The sequence below is a fragment of the Prionailurus bengalensis genome, chromosome D4 (genome assembly GCF_016509475.1).
Source record: "Prionailurus bengalensis isolate Pbe53 chromosome D4, Fcat_Pben_1.1_paternal_pri, whole genome shotgun sequence".
Classification (NCBI taxonomy): Eukaryota; Metazoa; Chordata; class Mammalia; order Carnivora; family Felidae; genus Prionailurus; species Prionailurus bengalensis.
Genome location: NC_057359.1, coordinates 30,355,034 through 30,370,878, shown reverse-complemented (window position 1 = coordinate 30,370,878; position 15,845 = coordinate 30,355,034). Strand labels below are relative to the sequence as shown.

Sequence of the window (15,845 nt, the reverse complement as noted above, 5' to 3'; positions counted from 1 at the left end):
TTCATTAGCTGTTGTTATTTCCTGGAGATTCTTCTGAGGGGAATTCTTCCGCTTGGTCATTTTGGATAGTCCCTGGAGTGGTGGGGACCTGCAGGGCACTTCCCCTGTGCTGTGGTGTATAACAGGAGTTGGTGGGTGGGGCCGCAGTCAGACCTGATGTCTGCCCCCTGCCCACCACTGGGGCCACAGTCAGAAAGGTGTGTACCTTTTCTTCCCTCTCCTAGGGGCGGGATTCACTGTGGGGTGGTGTGGCCCATCTGGGCTACTTGCACACTGCCAGGCTTGTGGTGCTGGGGATCTGGCGTTAGCTGGGGTGGGTAGGCAAGGTGCATGGGGGCAGGAGGGGTAGGCTTAGCTCGCTTCTCCTTAGGTGATCCACTTCAGGAGGGGCCTTGTGGCAGCGGGAGGGAGTCAGATCTGCTGCCGGAGGTTTGGCTCCGCAGAAGCACAGCGTTGGGTGTTTGCGGGGCACGAGCAAGTTCCCTGGCAGGAACTGGTTCCCTTTGGGATTTTGGCTGGGGGATGGGCGAGGGAGATGGCGCTGGCGAGCGCCTTTGTTCCCCACCAAACTGAGCTTTGTCGTCCGGGGGCTCAGCAGCTCTCCCTCCCTTTGTCTTCCAGTCTTCCCGCTTTCTGAGCAGAGCTGTTAACTTATGACCTCCCAGATGCTAAGTCGCGCTTGCTGTCGGAACACAGTCCGTCAGGCCCCTCCGCTTTTGCCAGCCAGACTCGGGGGCTCTGCTTGGCTGGCAAGCCGCCCCTCTGCCCCGGCTCCCTCCCGCCAGTCCGTGGAGCGCGCACCGCCTCGCCGCCCTTCCTACCCTCTTCCGTGGGCCTCTCGTCTGCGCTTGGCTCCAGAGACTCCGTTCTGCTAATCCTCTGGCGGTTTTCTGGGTTATTTAGGCAGGTGTATGTGGAATCTAAGTGATCAGCAGGACGCACGGTGAGCCCAGCGTCCTCCTACGCCGCCATCTTCCATCCTCTCCTTGATTGACTTTTTGATTTTAACAATTTTTTATTTGTGAAAGTTTCAATTTTTTTTTTTTTTTTTACAAACTTACTCATTCCTAACATTCTCTCATTGGTGATCTTTGGAGTGTAGTAACTTTCATTTCTTTAAATGTTATACACATAGCTGTTCTGTATTCTTCATTTAATGATTTCAATTATCTGCAGTTTTTAAGAATCTAAATGTTATATATAGTTTGTGACTGTCAAATTGTGTGTGGTTGGTGACTTGTCGTTGTGAGCACAGTGCTTAAACAGTGTTATGGGCTGAATGCTCATAACAAAATGCGAATTTGAGAGACCTTCCTGTGGGGACAAATTGTTTCTGGTCCTGCTGACAACCAGGCATTGCCCCTGACCTGGACCGCTGTGTGCATTTCTGAGGGTCTAGGCTCAGTGAGCTAAAGTGTCCCTCCCAACGTGGAGTCTGGCCCAAGGCTGTTTCCAGACAGTGCTTTTCTGCTAAGGTCTCTGCCCCAAGGCACCCCTATTCTGTTTCAGTTGTGTTCTGTTCCGACTCCTGCCTGGCCCTAATAATTTATCAGTCTGTGTCCAGTTCCTCCTTTTTTAAAGGAAGAGGGTTTGGGTGACCTCTTGTGCCTCTTTCAAGACCAGTGATCTCTCAAGTAGTGTGTCCTTTCCAGGCATAGGTTGCTTTGCAATGGGAGGGTCCCTTAGTGCACTTAGGTAGCCATTGTCAGAAACATAAGTTAAGTGAAATATTTGTAGTTTTCCCAGTTGTTGGCTGACATTTAACTTTGAAAACAAAATCTAAGCCATGCTTGTGAATCACCCTTTGTCAAACCATCTTTTCTCTCTGGTTAAAAAAAATTCAACCTATATCACACAAACTCAAACTAGCACTTTTCCCTGGCTAATCCCAGATTCACCTATGAACAACAGAGCTAAATTTCAAAGTTTTTCTGATTTCACTATAAACTCAATGAGATACTGTTTCTATTTTTTTTTAAGTTTTTTTTTTTTTTCTTGCATTATACCACTTAGTCATTCCTTGAAGGAAATCAAGAAGTAAACCCTCCAATGTCAGCTGTCCTCAGTGAATGATGCGCTGGGGGGGTCTGGATATGAGCTGCCACTCTCTGGGACTTGCCTGCCATAGGCCTGGCCCTATCTGTGTATAACTCCATGCATTTTTTCCTATTTAATAATGTGTTTCTTAGAAAACAAATACTTTACAAAAGTTTTTGTCATCAGTAGTCACTTTGCAAATGAAAATGCCATAAAGGCATATCAATTATAAATAAATCAGTAAATGATGAAATCATCAAGATTTCAGGTTTTACCCAACTTTAAGGATGAAAACTAGGTAGGTCTATTTTTTAAGTGGGTCTTTTGAGGACACTAAAATCATAGCACTATTTCAGCAGCTAAGTGTCTGAACTCTGGAATCAGATGGCCTGGGTTTGAATCATGGCTTTGCCACTTACTAACTCTGGGTCCTTGGACAAGTTATTTAACCACTCTGAGCCTCAATTTCCTTATCTTTAAAATGTGGACAATGAGATAAAGTATCTGATTCATAGGATGTGGATTGAATGAGATAATAGAGATGAGCACTTAGAACAATGCTGGACATGGAAAATGCCCAGTAATGTTAACTGTTGTTAAATATTTCTATTTCTTGAGGTCAGCCTGTTTTTGAGCTGACCCCTTTTCACCCCAGACAGAATTGGTTCTTCCTATAGTGCATGGCTTCAATATTTTTTTTTCTGTTACATATACAGTTGACCCTTGAACAACATGTAAATGAACTGTGTGGGTTCATTTATGTGTGAATTTTCTCAATAAATACATACAGTACTGTAAGTATATTTTCTCTTCCTTATTATTTTCTATTTTTATTATAGATATTGACTCTTTATTAGCTTTATATACTTAAATATCTCATTCCAGCATGTGACTTGTCTTTGTTACTTACGATTTTTCTTTTCTTTTTTTCTTAGAGTACATAATTTATTTAAATTGAAGTTCATTAACATACAGTGTAGTATTAGTTTCAGGAGGAGAAACCAGTGGTTCATCACTTCCATATAACACCCAGTGCTTATCCAACAAGTGCCCTCCTTAATGCCCATCACCCATGTAGCCCATCCCAACACCAACCCTCAGTTTCTTCACTGTGTTTAAGAGTCTCTTATGGTTTGCTTCCCTCTCTGTTTTTGTCTTATTTTTCCTTCCCTTCCCCAGTGATCATCTGTTTTGTTAATTAAATTCCACATGAGTGAAATCGTATGATACTTGTCTTTCTCTGACTGACTTATTTCATTTAGCATAATACATTCTAGCTCCATCCACATTGTTGCAAATGGCAAGATTTCATTCTTTGTGATCACTGAGTAATATTCCATTGTATATATATACACCACATCTTCTTTATGCAGTCATCAGTTGATGTCCATTTGGCTCTTTCCATGATTTGGCTATTGTTGATAGTGCTGCTAAAACATTGGGGTGCATGTGCCCCTTCAGAATCAGCATTTTTGTATCCTTTGGATAAATACCTAGTAGTGCAATTGCTGGGTCGTAGGGTAGTTCTATTTTTAATTTTTTGAGGGCCCACCATACTATTTTCCAGAGGGGCTACCCCAGTTTGCATTCTCATCAATAGTTCAAGAGGGTTCCCGTTTCTCTGCATCCTTGCCAACATCTGTTGTTTCCTGAGTTGTTAATTTTAGCCATCCTAACAGGTGTGAGGTGGTATCTTATTTTGGTTTTGATTTGTATTTCCCTGATGATGAGTGATGTGGAGCATCTTTTCATATGTCTGTTAGCCATCTGGATGTCATCTTTGGAAAAGTGTCTCTTCATGTCTTCTGACTACTTCTTTATTGGATTATTTGTTTTTTGGGTGTTGAGTTTGATAAATTCTTTTTTTTAAATTTTTGTTTAATTTATTTTTTAAGTTTACATCCAAGTTAGTTTACATATAATGCAACAATGATTTCATTGTTCAGGAGTAGATTCCTTAATGCCCCTTACCCTTTTAGCCCACCCCCTCTCCTACAACCTGTCCAGTAACCCTCTGTTTCTTCTCCATATTTAAGAGTCTCTTATGTTTTTGTCCCCCTCCCTGTTTTTTACTATTTTTGCTTCCCTTCCCTATGTTCATCTGTTTTGTATCTTAAAGTCCTCATATGAGTGAAGTCATATGATATTTATCTTTCTTTGACTAATTTTGCTTAGCATAATACCCTCCAGTTCCATCCATGTAGTTGCAAATGGCAAGATTCCATTCTATCTGATTGCTGAGTAATACTCCACTGTATATATATACTGCATTTTATTTATCCATTCATCCATGGATGGACATTTGGGCTCTTTCCATACTTTGGCTACTGTTGATAGGGCTTCTGTAAACATTGGGGTGCATGTGTCCCTTTGAAACAGCATCCCTGTATCCCTTGGATAAATACTTAGTAGTGCAATTGCTGGGTCATAGGGTAGTTCTAGTTTTAATTTTTTGAGGAACCTCCACACTGTTTTTCAGATTGTTTGCCCCAGTTTGCATTCCCACCAGCAGTGCAAAAGAGGTCCTCCTTCTCCTGATCCTCACCAACATCTCTTGTTGCTTGAGTTGTTAATGTTAGCCATTCGGACAGGTGTGAGGTGGTATCTCATTGTGGTTTTGATTTGTATTTCCCTGTTGATGAGTGATGTTGAGCATTTTTTCATGTGTCAGTTGGCCATCTGGATGTCTTCTTTGGAGAAGTGTCTATTCATGTCTTTTGCCCATTTCTTCACTGGATTATTTGTTTTTTTGTGTGCTGAGTTTGCTAAATTCTTTATAGATTTTGGATACTAACCCTTTATCTGATATGTCATTTGCAAATATCTTTTCCCATTCTGTTGGTTGCCTTTTAGTTTTTCTGATGGTTTTCTTTGCTGTGCAGAAGTTTTTTATTTTTATGAGGTCCCAATAGTTCATTTTTGCTTTTGTTTCCCTTGCCTCTGGAGACGTGTTGAGTAAGAAGTTGCTGTGGCCGAGGTCAAAGAGGTTTTTGCCTGCTTTCTCCTCTAGGATTTTGATGGCTTTCTGTCTTACATTTAGGTCTTTCGTCCATTTTGAGTTTATTTTTGTAAATAAATAAATTTTTTTTTTCTTAGAAGTGGTCCAGGTTCATTTTTCTGCATATTGCTATCCAGTTTTCCCAGCACCACTTGCTGAAGAGACTGTCTTTATTCCATTGGATATTCTTTCCTGATTTGTCAAAGATTAGTTGGCCATACGTTTGTGGGTCCATTTCTAGATTCTCTATTCTGTTCCATTGATCTGAGTGTCTGTTCTTGTGCCAGTATCATACTGTCTTGATGATTACAGCTTTGTAGTACAGTTTGAAGTCCAGGATTGTGATGCCTCCTGCTTTGGTTTTCTTTTTCAAGATTGCTTTGGCTATTTGGGATCTTTTCTGGTTCCATACAAATTTTAGGATTGTTTTTTCTAGCTCTGTGAAGATGCTGGTGTTATTTTGATAGGGATTGAATTGAATGTGTAGATTGCTTTGGGTAGTATCAACATTTTAACAATGTTTGTTCTGCCAATCCAGGAACATGGAATATTTTTCCTTTTTTGTGTGTGTCTTCTTCAATTTCTTTCATAAGCTTTCTATAGTTTTCAGTATATAGATTTTTCACCTCTTTTGGTTAGATTTATTCCTAGGTACTTTATAGTTTTTGGTGCAGTTGTAAATGGAATCAATTCCTTGATTTCTCTTTCTGTTGCTTCATTGTTGGTGTATAGGAATGCAACCGATTTCTGTGCATTGATTTTATATCCTGCAACTTTGCTGAATTCATGGATCAGTTCTAGCAGTTTTTTGGTGGAATCTTTTGGGTTTTCCATATAGAGTATCATGTCATCTGTGAAGAGTGAAAGTTTGACTTCCCCCTGGCTGATTTGGATGCCTTTTATTTCTTTGTATTCTCTGATTGCTGAGGCTAAGACCTCCAATACTATGTTGAATAACAGTGGCGAGAGTGGACATCCCCGTCTTGTTCCTGACCTTAGGGGGAAAGCTCTCAATTTTTCTCCATTGAGGATGATATCAGTGGTAGGTCTTTCATATATGTCTTTTGTGATCTCGAGGTATGATTCTTCTGTCCCTACTTTCTTAAGGGTTTTTAGCAATAGAGGATGCTGTATTTTGTCAAATGCTTTCTTTGCGTTGAGAGGATCATGTGGTTCTTCTTTCTTTTATTGATGTGATGCATCACATTGATTGTTTTGCAGATATTGAACCAGCCCTGCATCCCAGATGTAAATCCCACTTGGTCGTGGTGAATAATTTTTTAATGTATTGTTGGATCTGGTTGGCTAATATCTTGTTGAGGATTTTGCATCCGTGTTCATCAGAGAAATTGGTCTGTAGTTCTCCTTTTTAGTGGGGTCTTTGTCTGGTTTTGGAATCAAGGTAATGCTGGCTTCATAGAAAGAGTTTGGAAGTTTTCCTTGCATTTCTAATTTTTGGAACAGCTTCAAAAGAATAGGTGTTAACTCTTCCTTAAATGTTTGGTAGAATTCCCCTGGAAAGCCATCCAGCCCTGGACTCTGGTTTTTTAAGGAGATTTTTGATTACTAATTCGATTTCTTTCCTGGTTATGGGTCTGTTAAAATTTTCTATTTCTTCCTGTTTCAGTTTTGGTAGTTTATATGTTTCTAGGAATTTGTCCATTTCTTCCAGATTGCCCATTTTATTGGCATATAATTGCTTATAATATTCTCTTAGTATTTTTATTTCTGCTGTGTTGGTTGTGATCTCTCCTCTTTCATTCTTGATTTTATTTATTTCAGTCCTTTCCTTTTTCTTTTTGACCAAATTGGATAGTGGTTTATCAATTTTGTTAATTATTTCAAAGAACCAGCTTCTGGTTTTATTGATCTGTTCTACTGTTTTTTCTTTGTTTGTTTGTTTGTTTGTTTGTTTTTGTTTTTGTTTTCAATAGCATTGATTCCTGCTCTAATCATTATTATTTCTTGTCTTCTGCTGGCTTTGGGTTTTATTTGCTGTTCTTTTTCCAGCTCGTTAAGATGTAAGGTTAGATTGTGTATCTGAGACCTTTCTTCCTTCTTTAGGAAGACCTGGATTGCTATATACTTCCCTCTTATGACTGCCTTTGCATCCCAGAGGTTTTGGGTGGTGGTGTTATCATTTTCATTGGCTTCCATGTACTTTTTAATTGCCTCTTTAACTTCTTGGTTAAACCATTCATTCTTTAGTAGGATGTTCTTTAGGCTCCAAGTATTTGTTATCTTTCCAAATTTTTTCTTGTGGTTGATTTTGAGTTTCATAGCATTGTGGTCTGAAACTATGCACAGTATAATCTCAATCTTTTTGTGCTTGTTGAGGGCTGATTTGTGTTCCAGTATGTAATCTATTCTGGAGAATGTTCCATGTGCACTGGAGAAGAATGTATATTCTGCTGCTTTAGGATGAAGTGTTCTGAAACAATCTGTTAAGTCCATCTGGTCCAGTGTGTCATTCAAAGCCATTGTTTCCTTCTTGATTTTCTTCTTAGATTATCTGTCCATTGTTGTAAGTGGGATGTTGAAGTCCCCTACTATTATGGTATTTATAATCAGTGAGTTTATGTTTATGATTAATTGATATATATATTTGGGTACTCTCACATTTGGAGCATAAATGTTTACAATTGTTAGATCTTCTCGGTGGATAGACCCCTTAATTATGATATAATGCTTTTCTTCATCTCTTGTTACAGTCCTTATTTTAAAGTCTAGATTTTAATCTAGATATAATCTGATATAAATATGGCTACTCCAGCTTTGTTTTGTCGACTGTTACCATGAAAGATGGTTCTCCATCCCCTTGCTTTCAATCTGAAGGTGTCTTTAGGTCTAAAGTGGGTCTCTTGTAAACAGCATTTAGATGGATCTTGTTTTCTTATCCATTCTGTTACCCTATGTCTTTTGATTGGAGCATTTAGTCCATTGACGTTTAGAGTGAGTACTGAAAGATATGAATTTATTGCCATTATGTTTCTTGTAGAATTGGAGTTTATGGTGGTGTTCTCTGGTCCTTTCTAGTCTTCGTTGCTCTTGGTCTTTTTTCTTTTTTTTTCCATCTTTTCTCCCTTCAGAGAGCCCCCATTAAAATTTCTTGCAGGGGTGGTTTAGTGGTCATGAAATCCTTTAATTTTTGTTTGTCTGGGAAACTTTTAATCTCTCCTTCTATTTTGAATGACAGTCTTGCTGGATAAAGAATTCTTGGCTGCATATTTTTCTGATTCAGCACATTGAATATGTCCTGCCACTCCTTTCTGGCCTGCCAAGTTTCTGTGGATAGATCTGCTGCAAACCTGATCTATCTTCCCTTGTAGTTTAAGGACCTTTTTCCTCTTGCTGCTCTCATGATTCTCTCCTTGCCTGAGTGTTTTGTGAATTTGACTATGATATGCCTTATTGATGGTCGGTTTTTGTTGAATCTAATGGGAGTCCTTTGTGTTTCCTGGATTTTGATGTCTGTGTCTTTCCCCGGGTTAGGGAAGTTTTCTGCTATGATTTGCTCACATAACCCTTCTACCCCTTTTTCTCTTTCTTCATCTTCTGGGACCCCTATGATTCTAATGTTGTTCCTTATTGATGAGTCACCAATTTCTCTAATTCTTGTACTCTTTTGCCTTAGTCTCCCTCTTTTTTTTCTGCTTCATTATTCTTCATAAGTTTGTCTTCTATATCGCTGATTTGCTATTCTGCCTCATCCATCCTTGCTGCCGTGGCATCTATTCATGATAACAGCTCAGTTATAGCATGTTTTATTTCATCCTGACTAGCTTTTACTTCTTATCTCCACAGAGAGGGATTCTAATCTGTTTTCGACCCTAGCTAGTATTCTGGTTATTGTGATTCTAAATTCTGGTTCAGACATCTTTCTTGTATCTGTGTTGCTTAAACCCCTGGCTGTCATTTCTTCCAGCTCTTTCTTTGTGGTGAATTCCTTCATTTCATCATTTTGAAGGAAGAAAAGGAATTGATAAGGTAAAAAAAAAATGAAAATTAAAAAATTAAAAACAACACACTCAAATCAAATGCATGATGCTAGATTCTAGGTGTGTTTTGGTCTGGTTATTGAAAGGAGCTTGATAGAAAAAAAAGGGAAAAAAAAGAAAAAAAAGTTTAAAAATTTGAGAAAATGAATACAGTGAAATAGAATAAAATGAAATGGAAGTAAAATAGAATTTGAAAAATTTACAAAAGAAGTAAAAAACATAGTTAAAAAAATAAAAATATTTTTAATAAAAATTGAAAATAAAAATAACTTTTTTCTCTCTATATTCAAGAAAAGAAATGAAAAAGAAAAAAAAAGAAAATTGAATAGATGGACCCGTGAACAGACTGAAATATGATTGAAATTACATTGGTTTCCCCTAGAAGTCAAACTATGAAGCACTTTATAGTCCACAAACTAGGCAGGCGGAGAGATTTGTGATGTTCCTGAAGAGCGAGGTTGGCCCAGTTGGGTGGGGCTTAGTGCAACAACTCCATTCTCCACTAAATGGCGCTGCTTAGATTACTGGGGTGATTGTTGTGGTGCTTGTAGGTATGTATGAGCATGTGCAGGAGGGGTGAAAATGGCATCACCCAGCTATCCAGTCTCTAGTATTGGAACTCTGTGCTCTCCCCAGTGAGCAACTGCACACCTATACTTTTTCTCTGGCTTCTGTCTACTCCCCGCTTTTACACTGTCTGTGACCAAGCCATCAGGTTGTCAGGCCGCACCTCCTTCCTGAGTTTTATCTCACATGTGGCTGTGTTTCCCAACCCCTCACTTCTGAGGGGCTGTGGCTTTCACCCACTCAGATCCTCTGGGGGAGAGTCTCACCAAGCAATGGCTGAGTGTCGGCTGCACCCAGGAATGTTTGCGGGACTGTGCTGCTGCTGATTCCCAGAGACTGTGGCTGGGTGGCAGCCTGCCCCAGAAAAAGTTCACGTGATCATGTAGCAGCAGTGCTTCAGGGATTATGGAAAATCACAACACACATCTGGCACCAGGCTTCACCCTTAATGATCTTGCTCCAGTACCAGTGAATGTGGTTGTTCTCTGGGGTCTGCTGGGACTGGGTGGCTGCATAGCCTCTACCAAATGCCCTTCTAGCAGTGGAACCGTTTCTCCCCGTGTGGCCTGAGAACCTCCCGGACTCCACTCTGCTCCTGGGGATTTGCCCTTCCCACCAGAGCACCGCCAAGTATTGAGCTGTGGAGTTTCAGACTCTGTGCTCCCCCTGTTTATAGAGTCTTAATGGAATTTAAACCCTCTCCTTTCTCCTTTCTCCCTTTTTAGTTCAGTCCCTGTGGCTGTTTCCAGTTTTCCACTTTCCAGCTGCTTTTGGAGGGGAGGTACTTTTCCCGAACTCTCTCCCTATCTGTGTCCTCTCTCCACAAGCAAAACAGCTCCCTTCCTTCCGTGGCTTCTCTCTCCCCCAGTTCACTTCTCCGTGCCATGTACCTGCTGAGTTCTGTGGTTCAGGTTGTGCAGATTATTGTGTTAATCCTCAAATCCATTTTCTAGGTGTGCAGGATGGTTTAGTGTTGATCTGGCTGCATTTCATGGATGCGAGACACACAAAAAACTTTCATGCTGTTCTAACATCTTGGCCTCTCCCTGAGTTTGATCAGTTCTTTATAGATTTTGGATACTAACCCTTTATCTGATATGTCATTTGTAAATATTTTTTCCCATTCCATTGGTTGCCTTTTAGTTTTGTTGATTGTTTCCTTCACTGTGCATAAGTTTTTTATCTTGATGAGGTCCCAATAACTCATGATTTTCTTAATAATATTTCCTTTTCTCTAGCTTACTTTATTGTAAGAATACAGTATTCAATGCATATAATATACAAAATATGTGTTAATTGACTATGTTGTCAGTAAGGTTTCTGGTCTGCAGTAGGCTATTAGCAGTTAAGTTTTTGGGAAGTCAAAAATTATACCTAGATTTTTGACTGGGGGGGGGTTGGCACCCCTAGCTTCTGTGTTGTTCAGGGATCAGCTCTACTTTACCTTCAGGGGTCAAATTTTAATTCTGAAACTGCTCTTGAAGGAAACTCCAATTTTGGCATAGTGTATTTTTCAAAATCCTTTCTCGAAGTTTCTCACTCAAAGCATTGGATCACTTATTTTTTCACAGTAAGAGAAGCCATTATAAGCTTCTGAGCACATTCTTGGTTTTCAGAACAATTGGTACTGGGCTCATCTGTCCCTTTTCTTTAGCCTCTGCTCAAGGAATGACTTAGGGCTCATACATATGCATCCCAACCCTTGATTCCAGAGGATTCTGATGCTCAGCTTCTTACTTATTTTCACTCTTTCAAGTTTGCATTTCAAACTTGCTTTTTCTAACCACCAAACCTCTGTCCCTGTTGAAATATAATTACAGAATTATAACACTTAAAAAATATATGTTAAATGAATGGAATGGTGAAAAGGGTAGGATTTTAATTTTTTTTCGAATTATGGTAGAAAGATTCAGCTCTTGAAAATGCTGTTTGTAATCAGGAGTTTGTAAATAAAACATATGATTGAGTTTAATTATGTCAGGAAGGTAAACTGGATTGTGGGACCTAAGATAATTTATTGCAGGCAAAAGTAAAATATAGGCTGAAATTTAAGTTGACAAACTAGATTTTAAAAAGCTCACTCTGCAAGTCTTTTTAATATTGCTGAAAAATTACAGGCTCCAGTTCATTCATACCAGTGGCTGGCCCAGCCCTTGGGCCTTGGAGGTGATTATTCTAGTCTCTTTCTGCCCCAGTAGCAGATCTTTTGATCCCACTGAAGCAGTAATATATTCCTTAATGAAAACACAGAAGTATCAAATATTTTCTAATCACAGGATAAAAAAATGTTTTATTCTTTGAACCTTCACTTCTCCCACCAAGATGTAACTAACAGATAAGAGAAAACAGGACCCTGCAGATAGCTGGGGCATAGGAGCAACGGCACTTTAAAGACTGCAGATATTCCCACATTCTCAACAAATCAAATCTTAGTGTAAGATTGGTGCTTTGGGAGGATGGACCATAGTTATCCCACGATTTTGGCATCCCTGGAACACCACTGAGAGCTTGGGTAGGAGTGTGTTCTTACTAGAGATGGGTGAGATGATATTACTTGAAATTCTTTGAAATCTGGAATTAGAGTAATGTGCTAGGGTACCACTGTGGTTTGTGAAAGGACTGTAAAAGTGGCCCATTATTATTTGAACATTTGTGTTGAATTTATGTATATGCTCATTCATGGAATGATAACCAGCACAAGTTGTAAACAAGGTCATTTGTGTTCTATTTGTGACTGCCGCCGGTTTGCCATACAATTTTGGGTAAATCAGTTATTTTTTTGTGTCATTTTCAGAAATGGTAAGAACCTTGGAGCAGGAGTTCTGCTCCAGGGTTTCCATGTGAGCACCTCCATCTCTTGGAGACCTATAAGCTCAAATATACTGTTGGCATCTGTTGTCTGAATGTGTATCATATATATGTGCTATTATTTTTCAAATGTACATAGATGATATCTGATCTAAGAAATACAGAATGGCAAGAAGCTGCTAATTCAGCAATGCCTTTAAATATCTGCATTTTGTTAATCCATGGATGCTAAAAGCAAAACTACTGTCAAGTGGAGGTTGACATTTTTAGTGTTAAAAGTGGTATGGTTTCCTTTGTACTGAGTTAATAGAAGTTCTTTTAGTTTAGAACCTTGTTCTTAGCCAAAGGACTATATAGGGTGCACATTTGCATATAGAAAGGTTGTTTCTTAGAAAGAAAATTGTAATACACTACTTTGATCCTTGTGGATATATCTATCTATATCTATACATCCATGTCTATATATCTTATGTGTATCTATTTATCTTCCCTCTGGGGACACCTGGTGGTGATACTGAGAAGTGCAGCCTTTTGGTCTAGAGGCCATCTTTTACTTAGGACATTGGCTAATTCAGATTCCTCCAGGCCTTGGAGAGGGGAACTCCTTCTGTGCTCTGCCCAGCTGATGAGTTTGTGCTCTAGTTGTCCACACTCATGGATACTGAGATCTTATATCCAAGGTATTCTCCAATTCTGAATGTAAGTGGAGGTGTTTTCACTAAAGTTAGGATGGAGAAAACGTTGCATGATTAGAACCCTGGGGTAGGAATTTTTAAATAAAAATAAAAGTAAAAACTATGACTGCTTTGGGTTTAAGTCTGTACTAATTTAGGAAGCCTGCAGGAAACTTTTCTGTATCCGGTAAGTTGGGTGAGACCCCTTCTCTGTGCTATAATCTCTGGTATTTTATTAGACTCACCTCCTCCAGGGCAGATGCTGTGGGTTATGTACTCTTACTATCTGGACCTAGCAGAGTAGGCACTCAGTAACATCATATTGAGTTTTTTAATCTTTTTATTTTATGCATGAATAGGATTATTTATAGTTCCTGGGGCTATGAATTAATGTTGAATTTATGAAAATTATAAACATAAAAAACTTAGATTTTTTTAAGCCTTTAGTTTATGAATACTGTTGCTGTCTTTATAAAGTTACTAATTTTTGTATTGACATAGCATTTACTTTCATTATTTATTAATGGTTTATTAACTCAAGTTTAGCTGATTAAAACCTTCTAAACAATTTAGTGTACGTTGGTCTCATTTACCAAAAAAAATTAAGCATTTTAAACTGCATTTACAAACACAATTCACCTGATTTTTCTCCAGCTATTCTAAGCCCTAATAAAGCCCTAGCAAAGCTTATGAGCCAGGTTGCTTAACACACCTAAGCAACTCTTTGAAATCTAATAAACCAAACTTAGAAATGTGGTAAATCAGCTTCTTTTAAACATCAGATACTGTGTTCAGATGGACTCAGATTTTCTTACTTCTTTCAAATGAAAATTGCAAGTGTAATCCCAATTGCAAATTTCAGTTTCAAACCACAGAGGCCAAGATGTTGGATCCTCTAACTTGTCAAATTGTGGTAATTAGCTTAATAACAGAGACATGGTATTATGAAGATTACAGAATTTAAGTTTGTAATTGAGTTTATTCCTTAACATGAAAGCCTGGTGTACTTTATCTCTAATATTTTTCTCTACTATCCCTATTAAGAAACATACTCAGGCCAAAAGCAGTTACTGTGTTGAAGATTTGTGATCCGGATTCTGTTATTAACAGTTTGGAGATTCTCACCTGGACCCTGGGCTGGGCACTAAATTCTGGTAGGAAGATACTCCCTAAGACACAGGGACACAGGCTGAGCCCTTTCTGGAGTCTGATTCCCTCTGCTCTGTCACTAGGAGTCCAGGCTTATGCCTCCTAACTGGGATTTAGCTTTAAAATCAAACACATCTTATGATCCCTCTTTTTGGGTGGATGGAATTTGCACCCCACTTACGCCTCAGCTAATTGTCTTCACTTCTTGAGTGAAATGAACATATTTCTTCTGATTGGATTCTTTCCTGTACATATATGCTTTTTGTGTGGTTCTTGATTACAGTTCTGTAGTCATTTTCTTTTCAATATAGTACTCAACGTTGAATGTCTGGTGCATTAACTTTGGTCATAGGGTACAGGATTATCACTGACATATGGAATTCACTAATTTCTCTCTCTCTCTCTCTTTTTCTCATGCACTCTTTAGTCCCCATCACCTATTTCACACATTCCCCCACCCACCTTCCCTGTGGCAACCATCAGTTTGGTCTCTGTAGTTAAGTGTCTGTTTCTTGGTCTCTCTCTCTTTTTCCTGTGCTCACTTGTTTTGTTCTTTAAATTCCACATACGAGTGAAATCATATGGTATTTATTTTTCTGTGACTGACTTATTTCTCTTAGCATAATACTCTCTAGCTCCATCTATGTCATTGCAAATGGTAAGATTTCATTATTTTTGTTTTTTATGGGGGAATAATATTCCATTTATGTGTGTATATAGCACATCTTCTTTATCCATTCATCTCTTTTTTCCCAGTTTTTAAAAGAAAGATTTATTTAATAAATTTCACTTAGCACAGTACATCTAATGGAAATCACAATACAAGGAAAGTTTTAAATCAAAGCCTCAGCATCTCATACAAATAACATGACCAAACTCCTAAAGTATTGGTATTAAATTTCAAAATTGTCCCAGATTTAAAAAAAATACAAGTGTACACTTACATGCCTTATAGGATATTAAACCAAACAGTTAGAATTAACAAACATGCCAGGTGTTTTCACTCTGAATCATAGACACAGCTCCTACATTTCAGTTTGGCAGAAAAGTGTATTTCTCAACATGTATCCAAAGCTTTCGGAGTATTGTGCTATAAGAGCAACATTTAGCTCTTTCTGCCATCTTGGAACCTGTGGAGGCCTGCTGGGAACAGGACTCCTGAAATGACAAATATATCTGGAAGGCTGTGGTCCAAAGCCATTTTTGCTGGCTGTAAGCAGGGTCTCCGGAACCAAAGGGAGCACACAGCTCTTCTTCAAATTGAAGGTCTTTATGCTTGAGATGAAACTGAATTCTCTTTAGGCAAGAGATATGCTTATGTGTACCAAGCAAAGAACAACACAGTGACTCCTGAAGGCAAACCAAATAAAACCAGAGTAATCTGGGGAAAGGTAACTTGTGCTCATGGAAACAGTGGCATGGTTCGTGCCAAATTCCAAAGCAACCTTTCTGCTAAAGCCATTGGCCACAGAATCCATGTAATGCTGTATCCCTCAAGGATTTAAACTAACTGAAAAGTAAATAAAGGTGTAGAAAGAAAAAAAAAACATCATTTAACATAAGTGTAACTGTTTTAACCTACACACACTTGCTGCTTAGGCACACTCCTACAAT

The 15,845-nt window shown here is 38.8% G+C and overlaps 1 protein-coding gene and 1 pseudogene across 2 annotated transcripts in view; both read left to right on the top strand.

Annotated features, from left to right (window-relative positions):
• SLC35D2 (solute carrier family 35 member D2) overlaps positions 1-15,845 on the top strand; it is a 62,359-nt gene that overhangs the window by 40,321 nt on the left and 6,193 nt on the right. The gene's annotated exons all lie outside the window — the stretch shown is intronic.
• Positions 14,935-15,778, top strand: LOC122475411 (annotated as a pseudogene).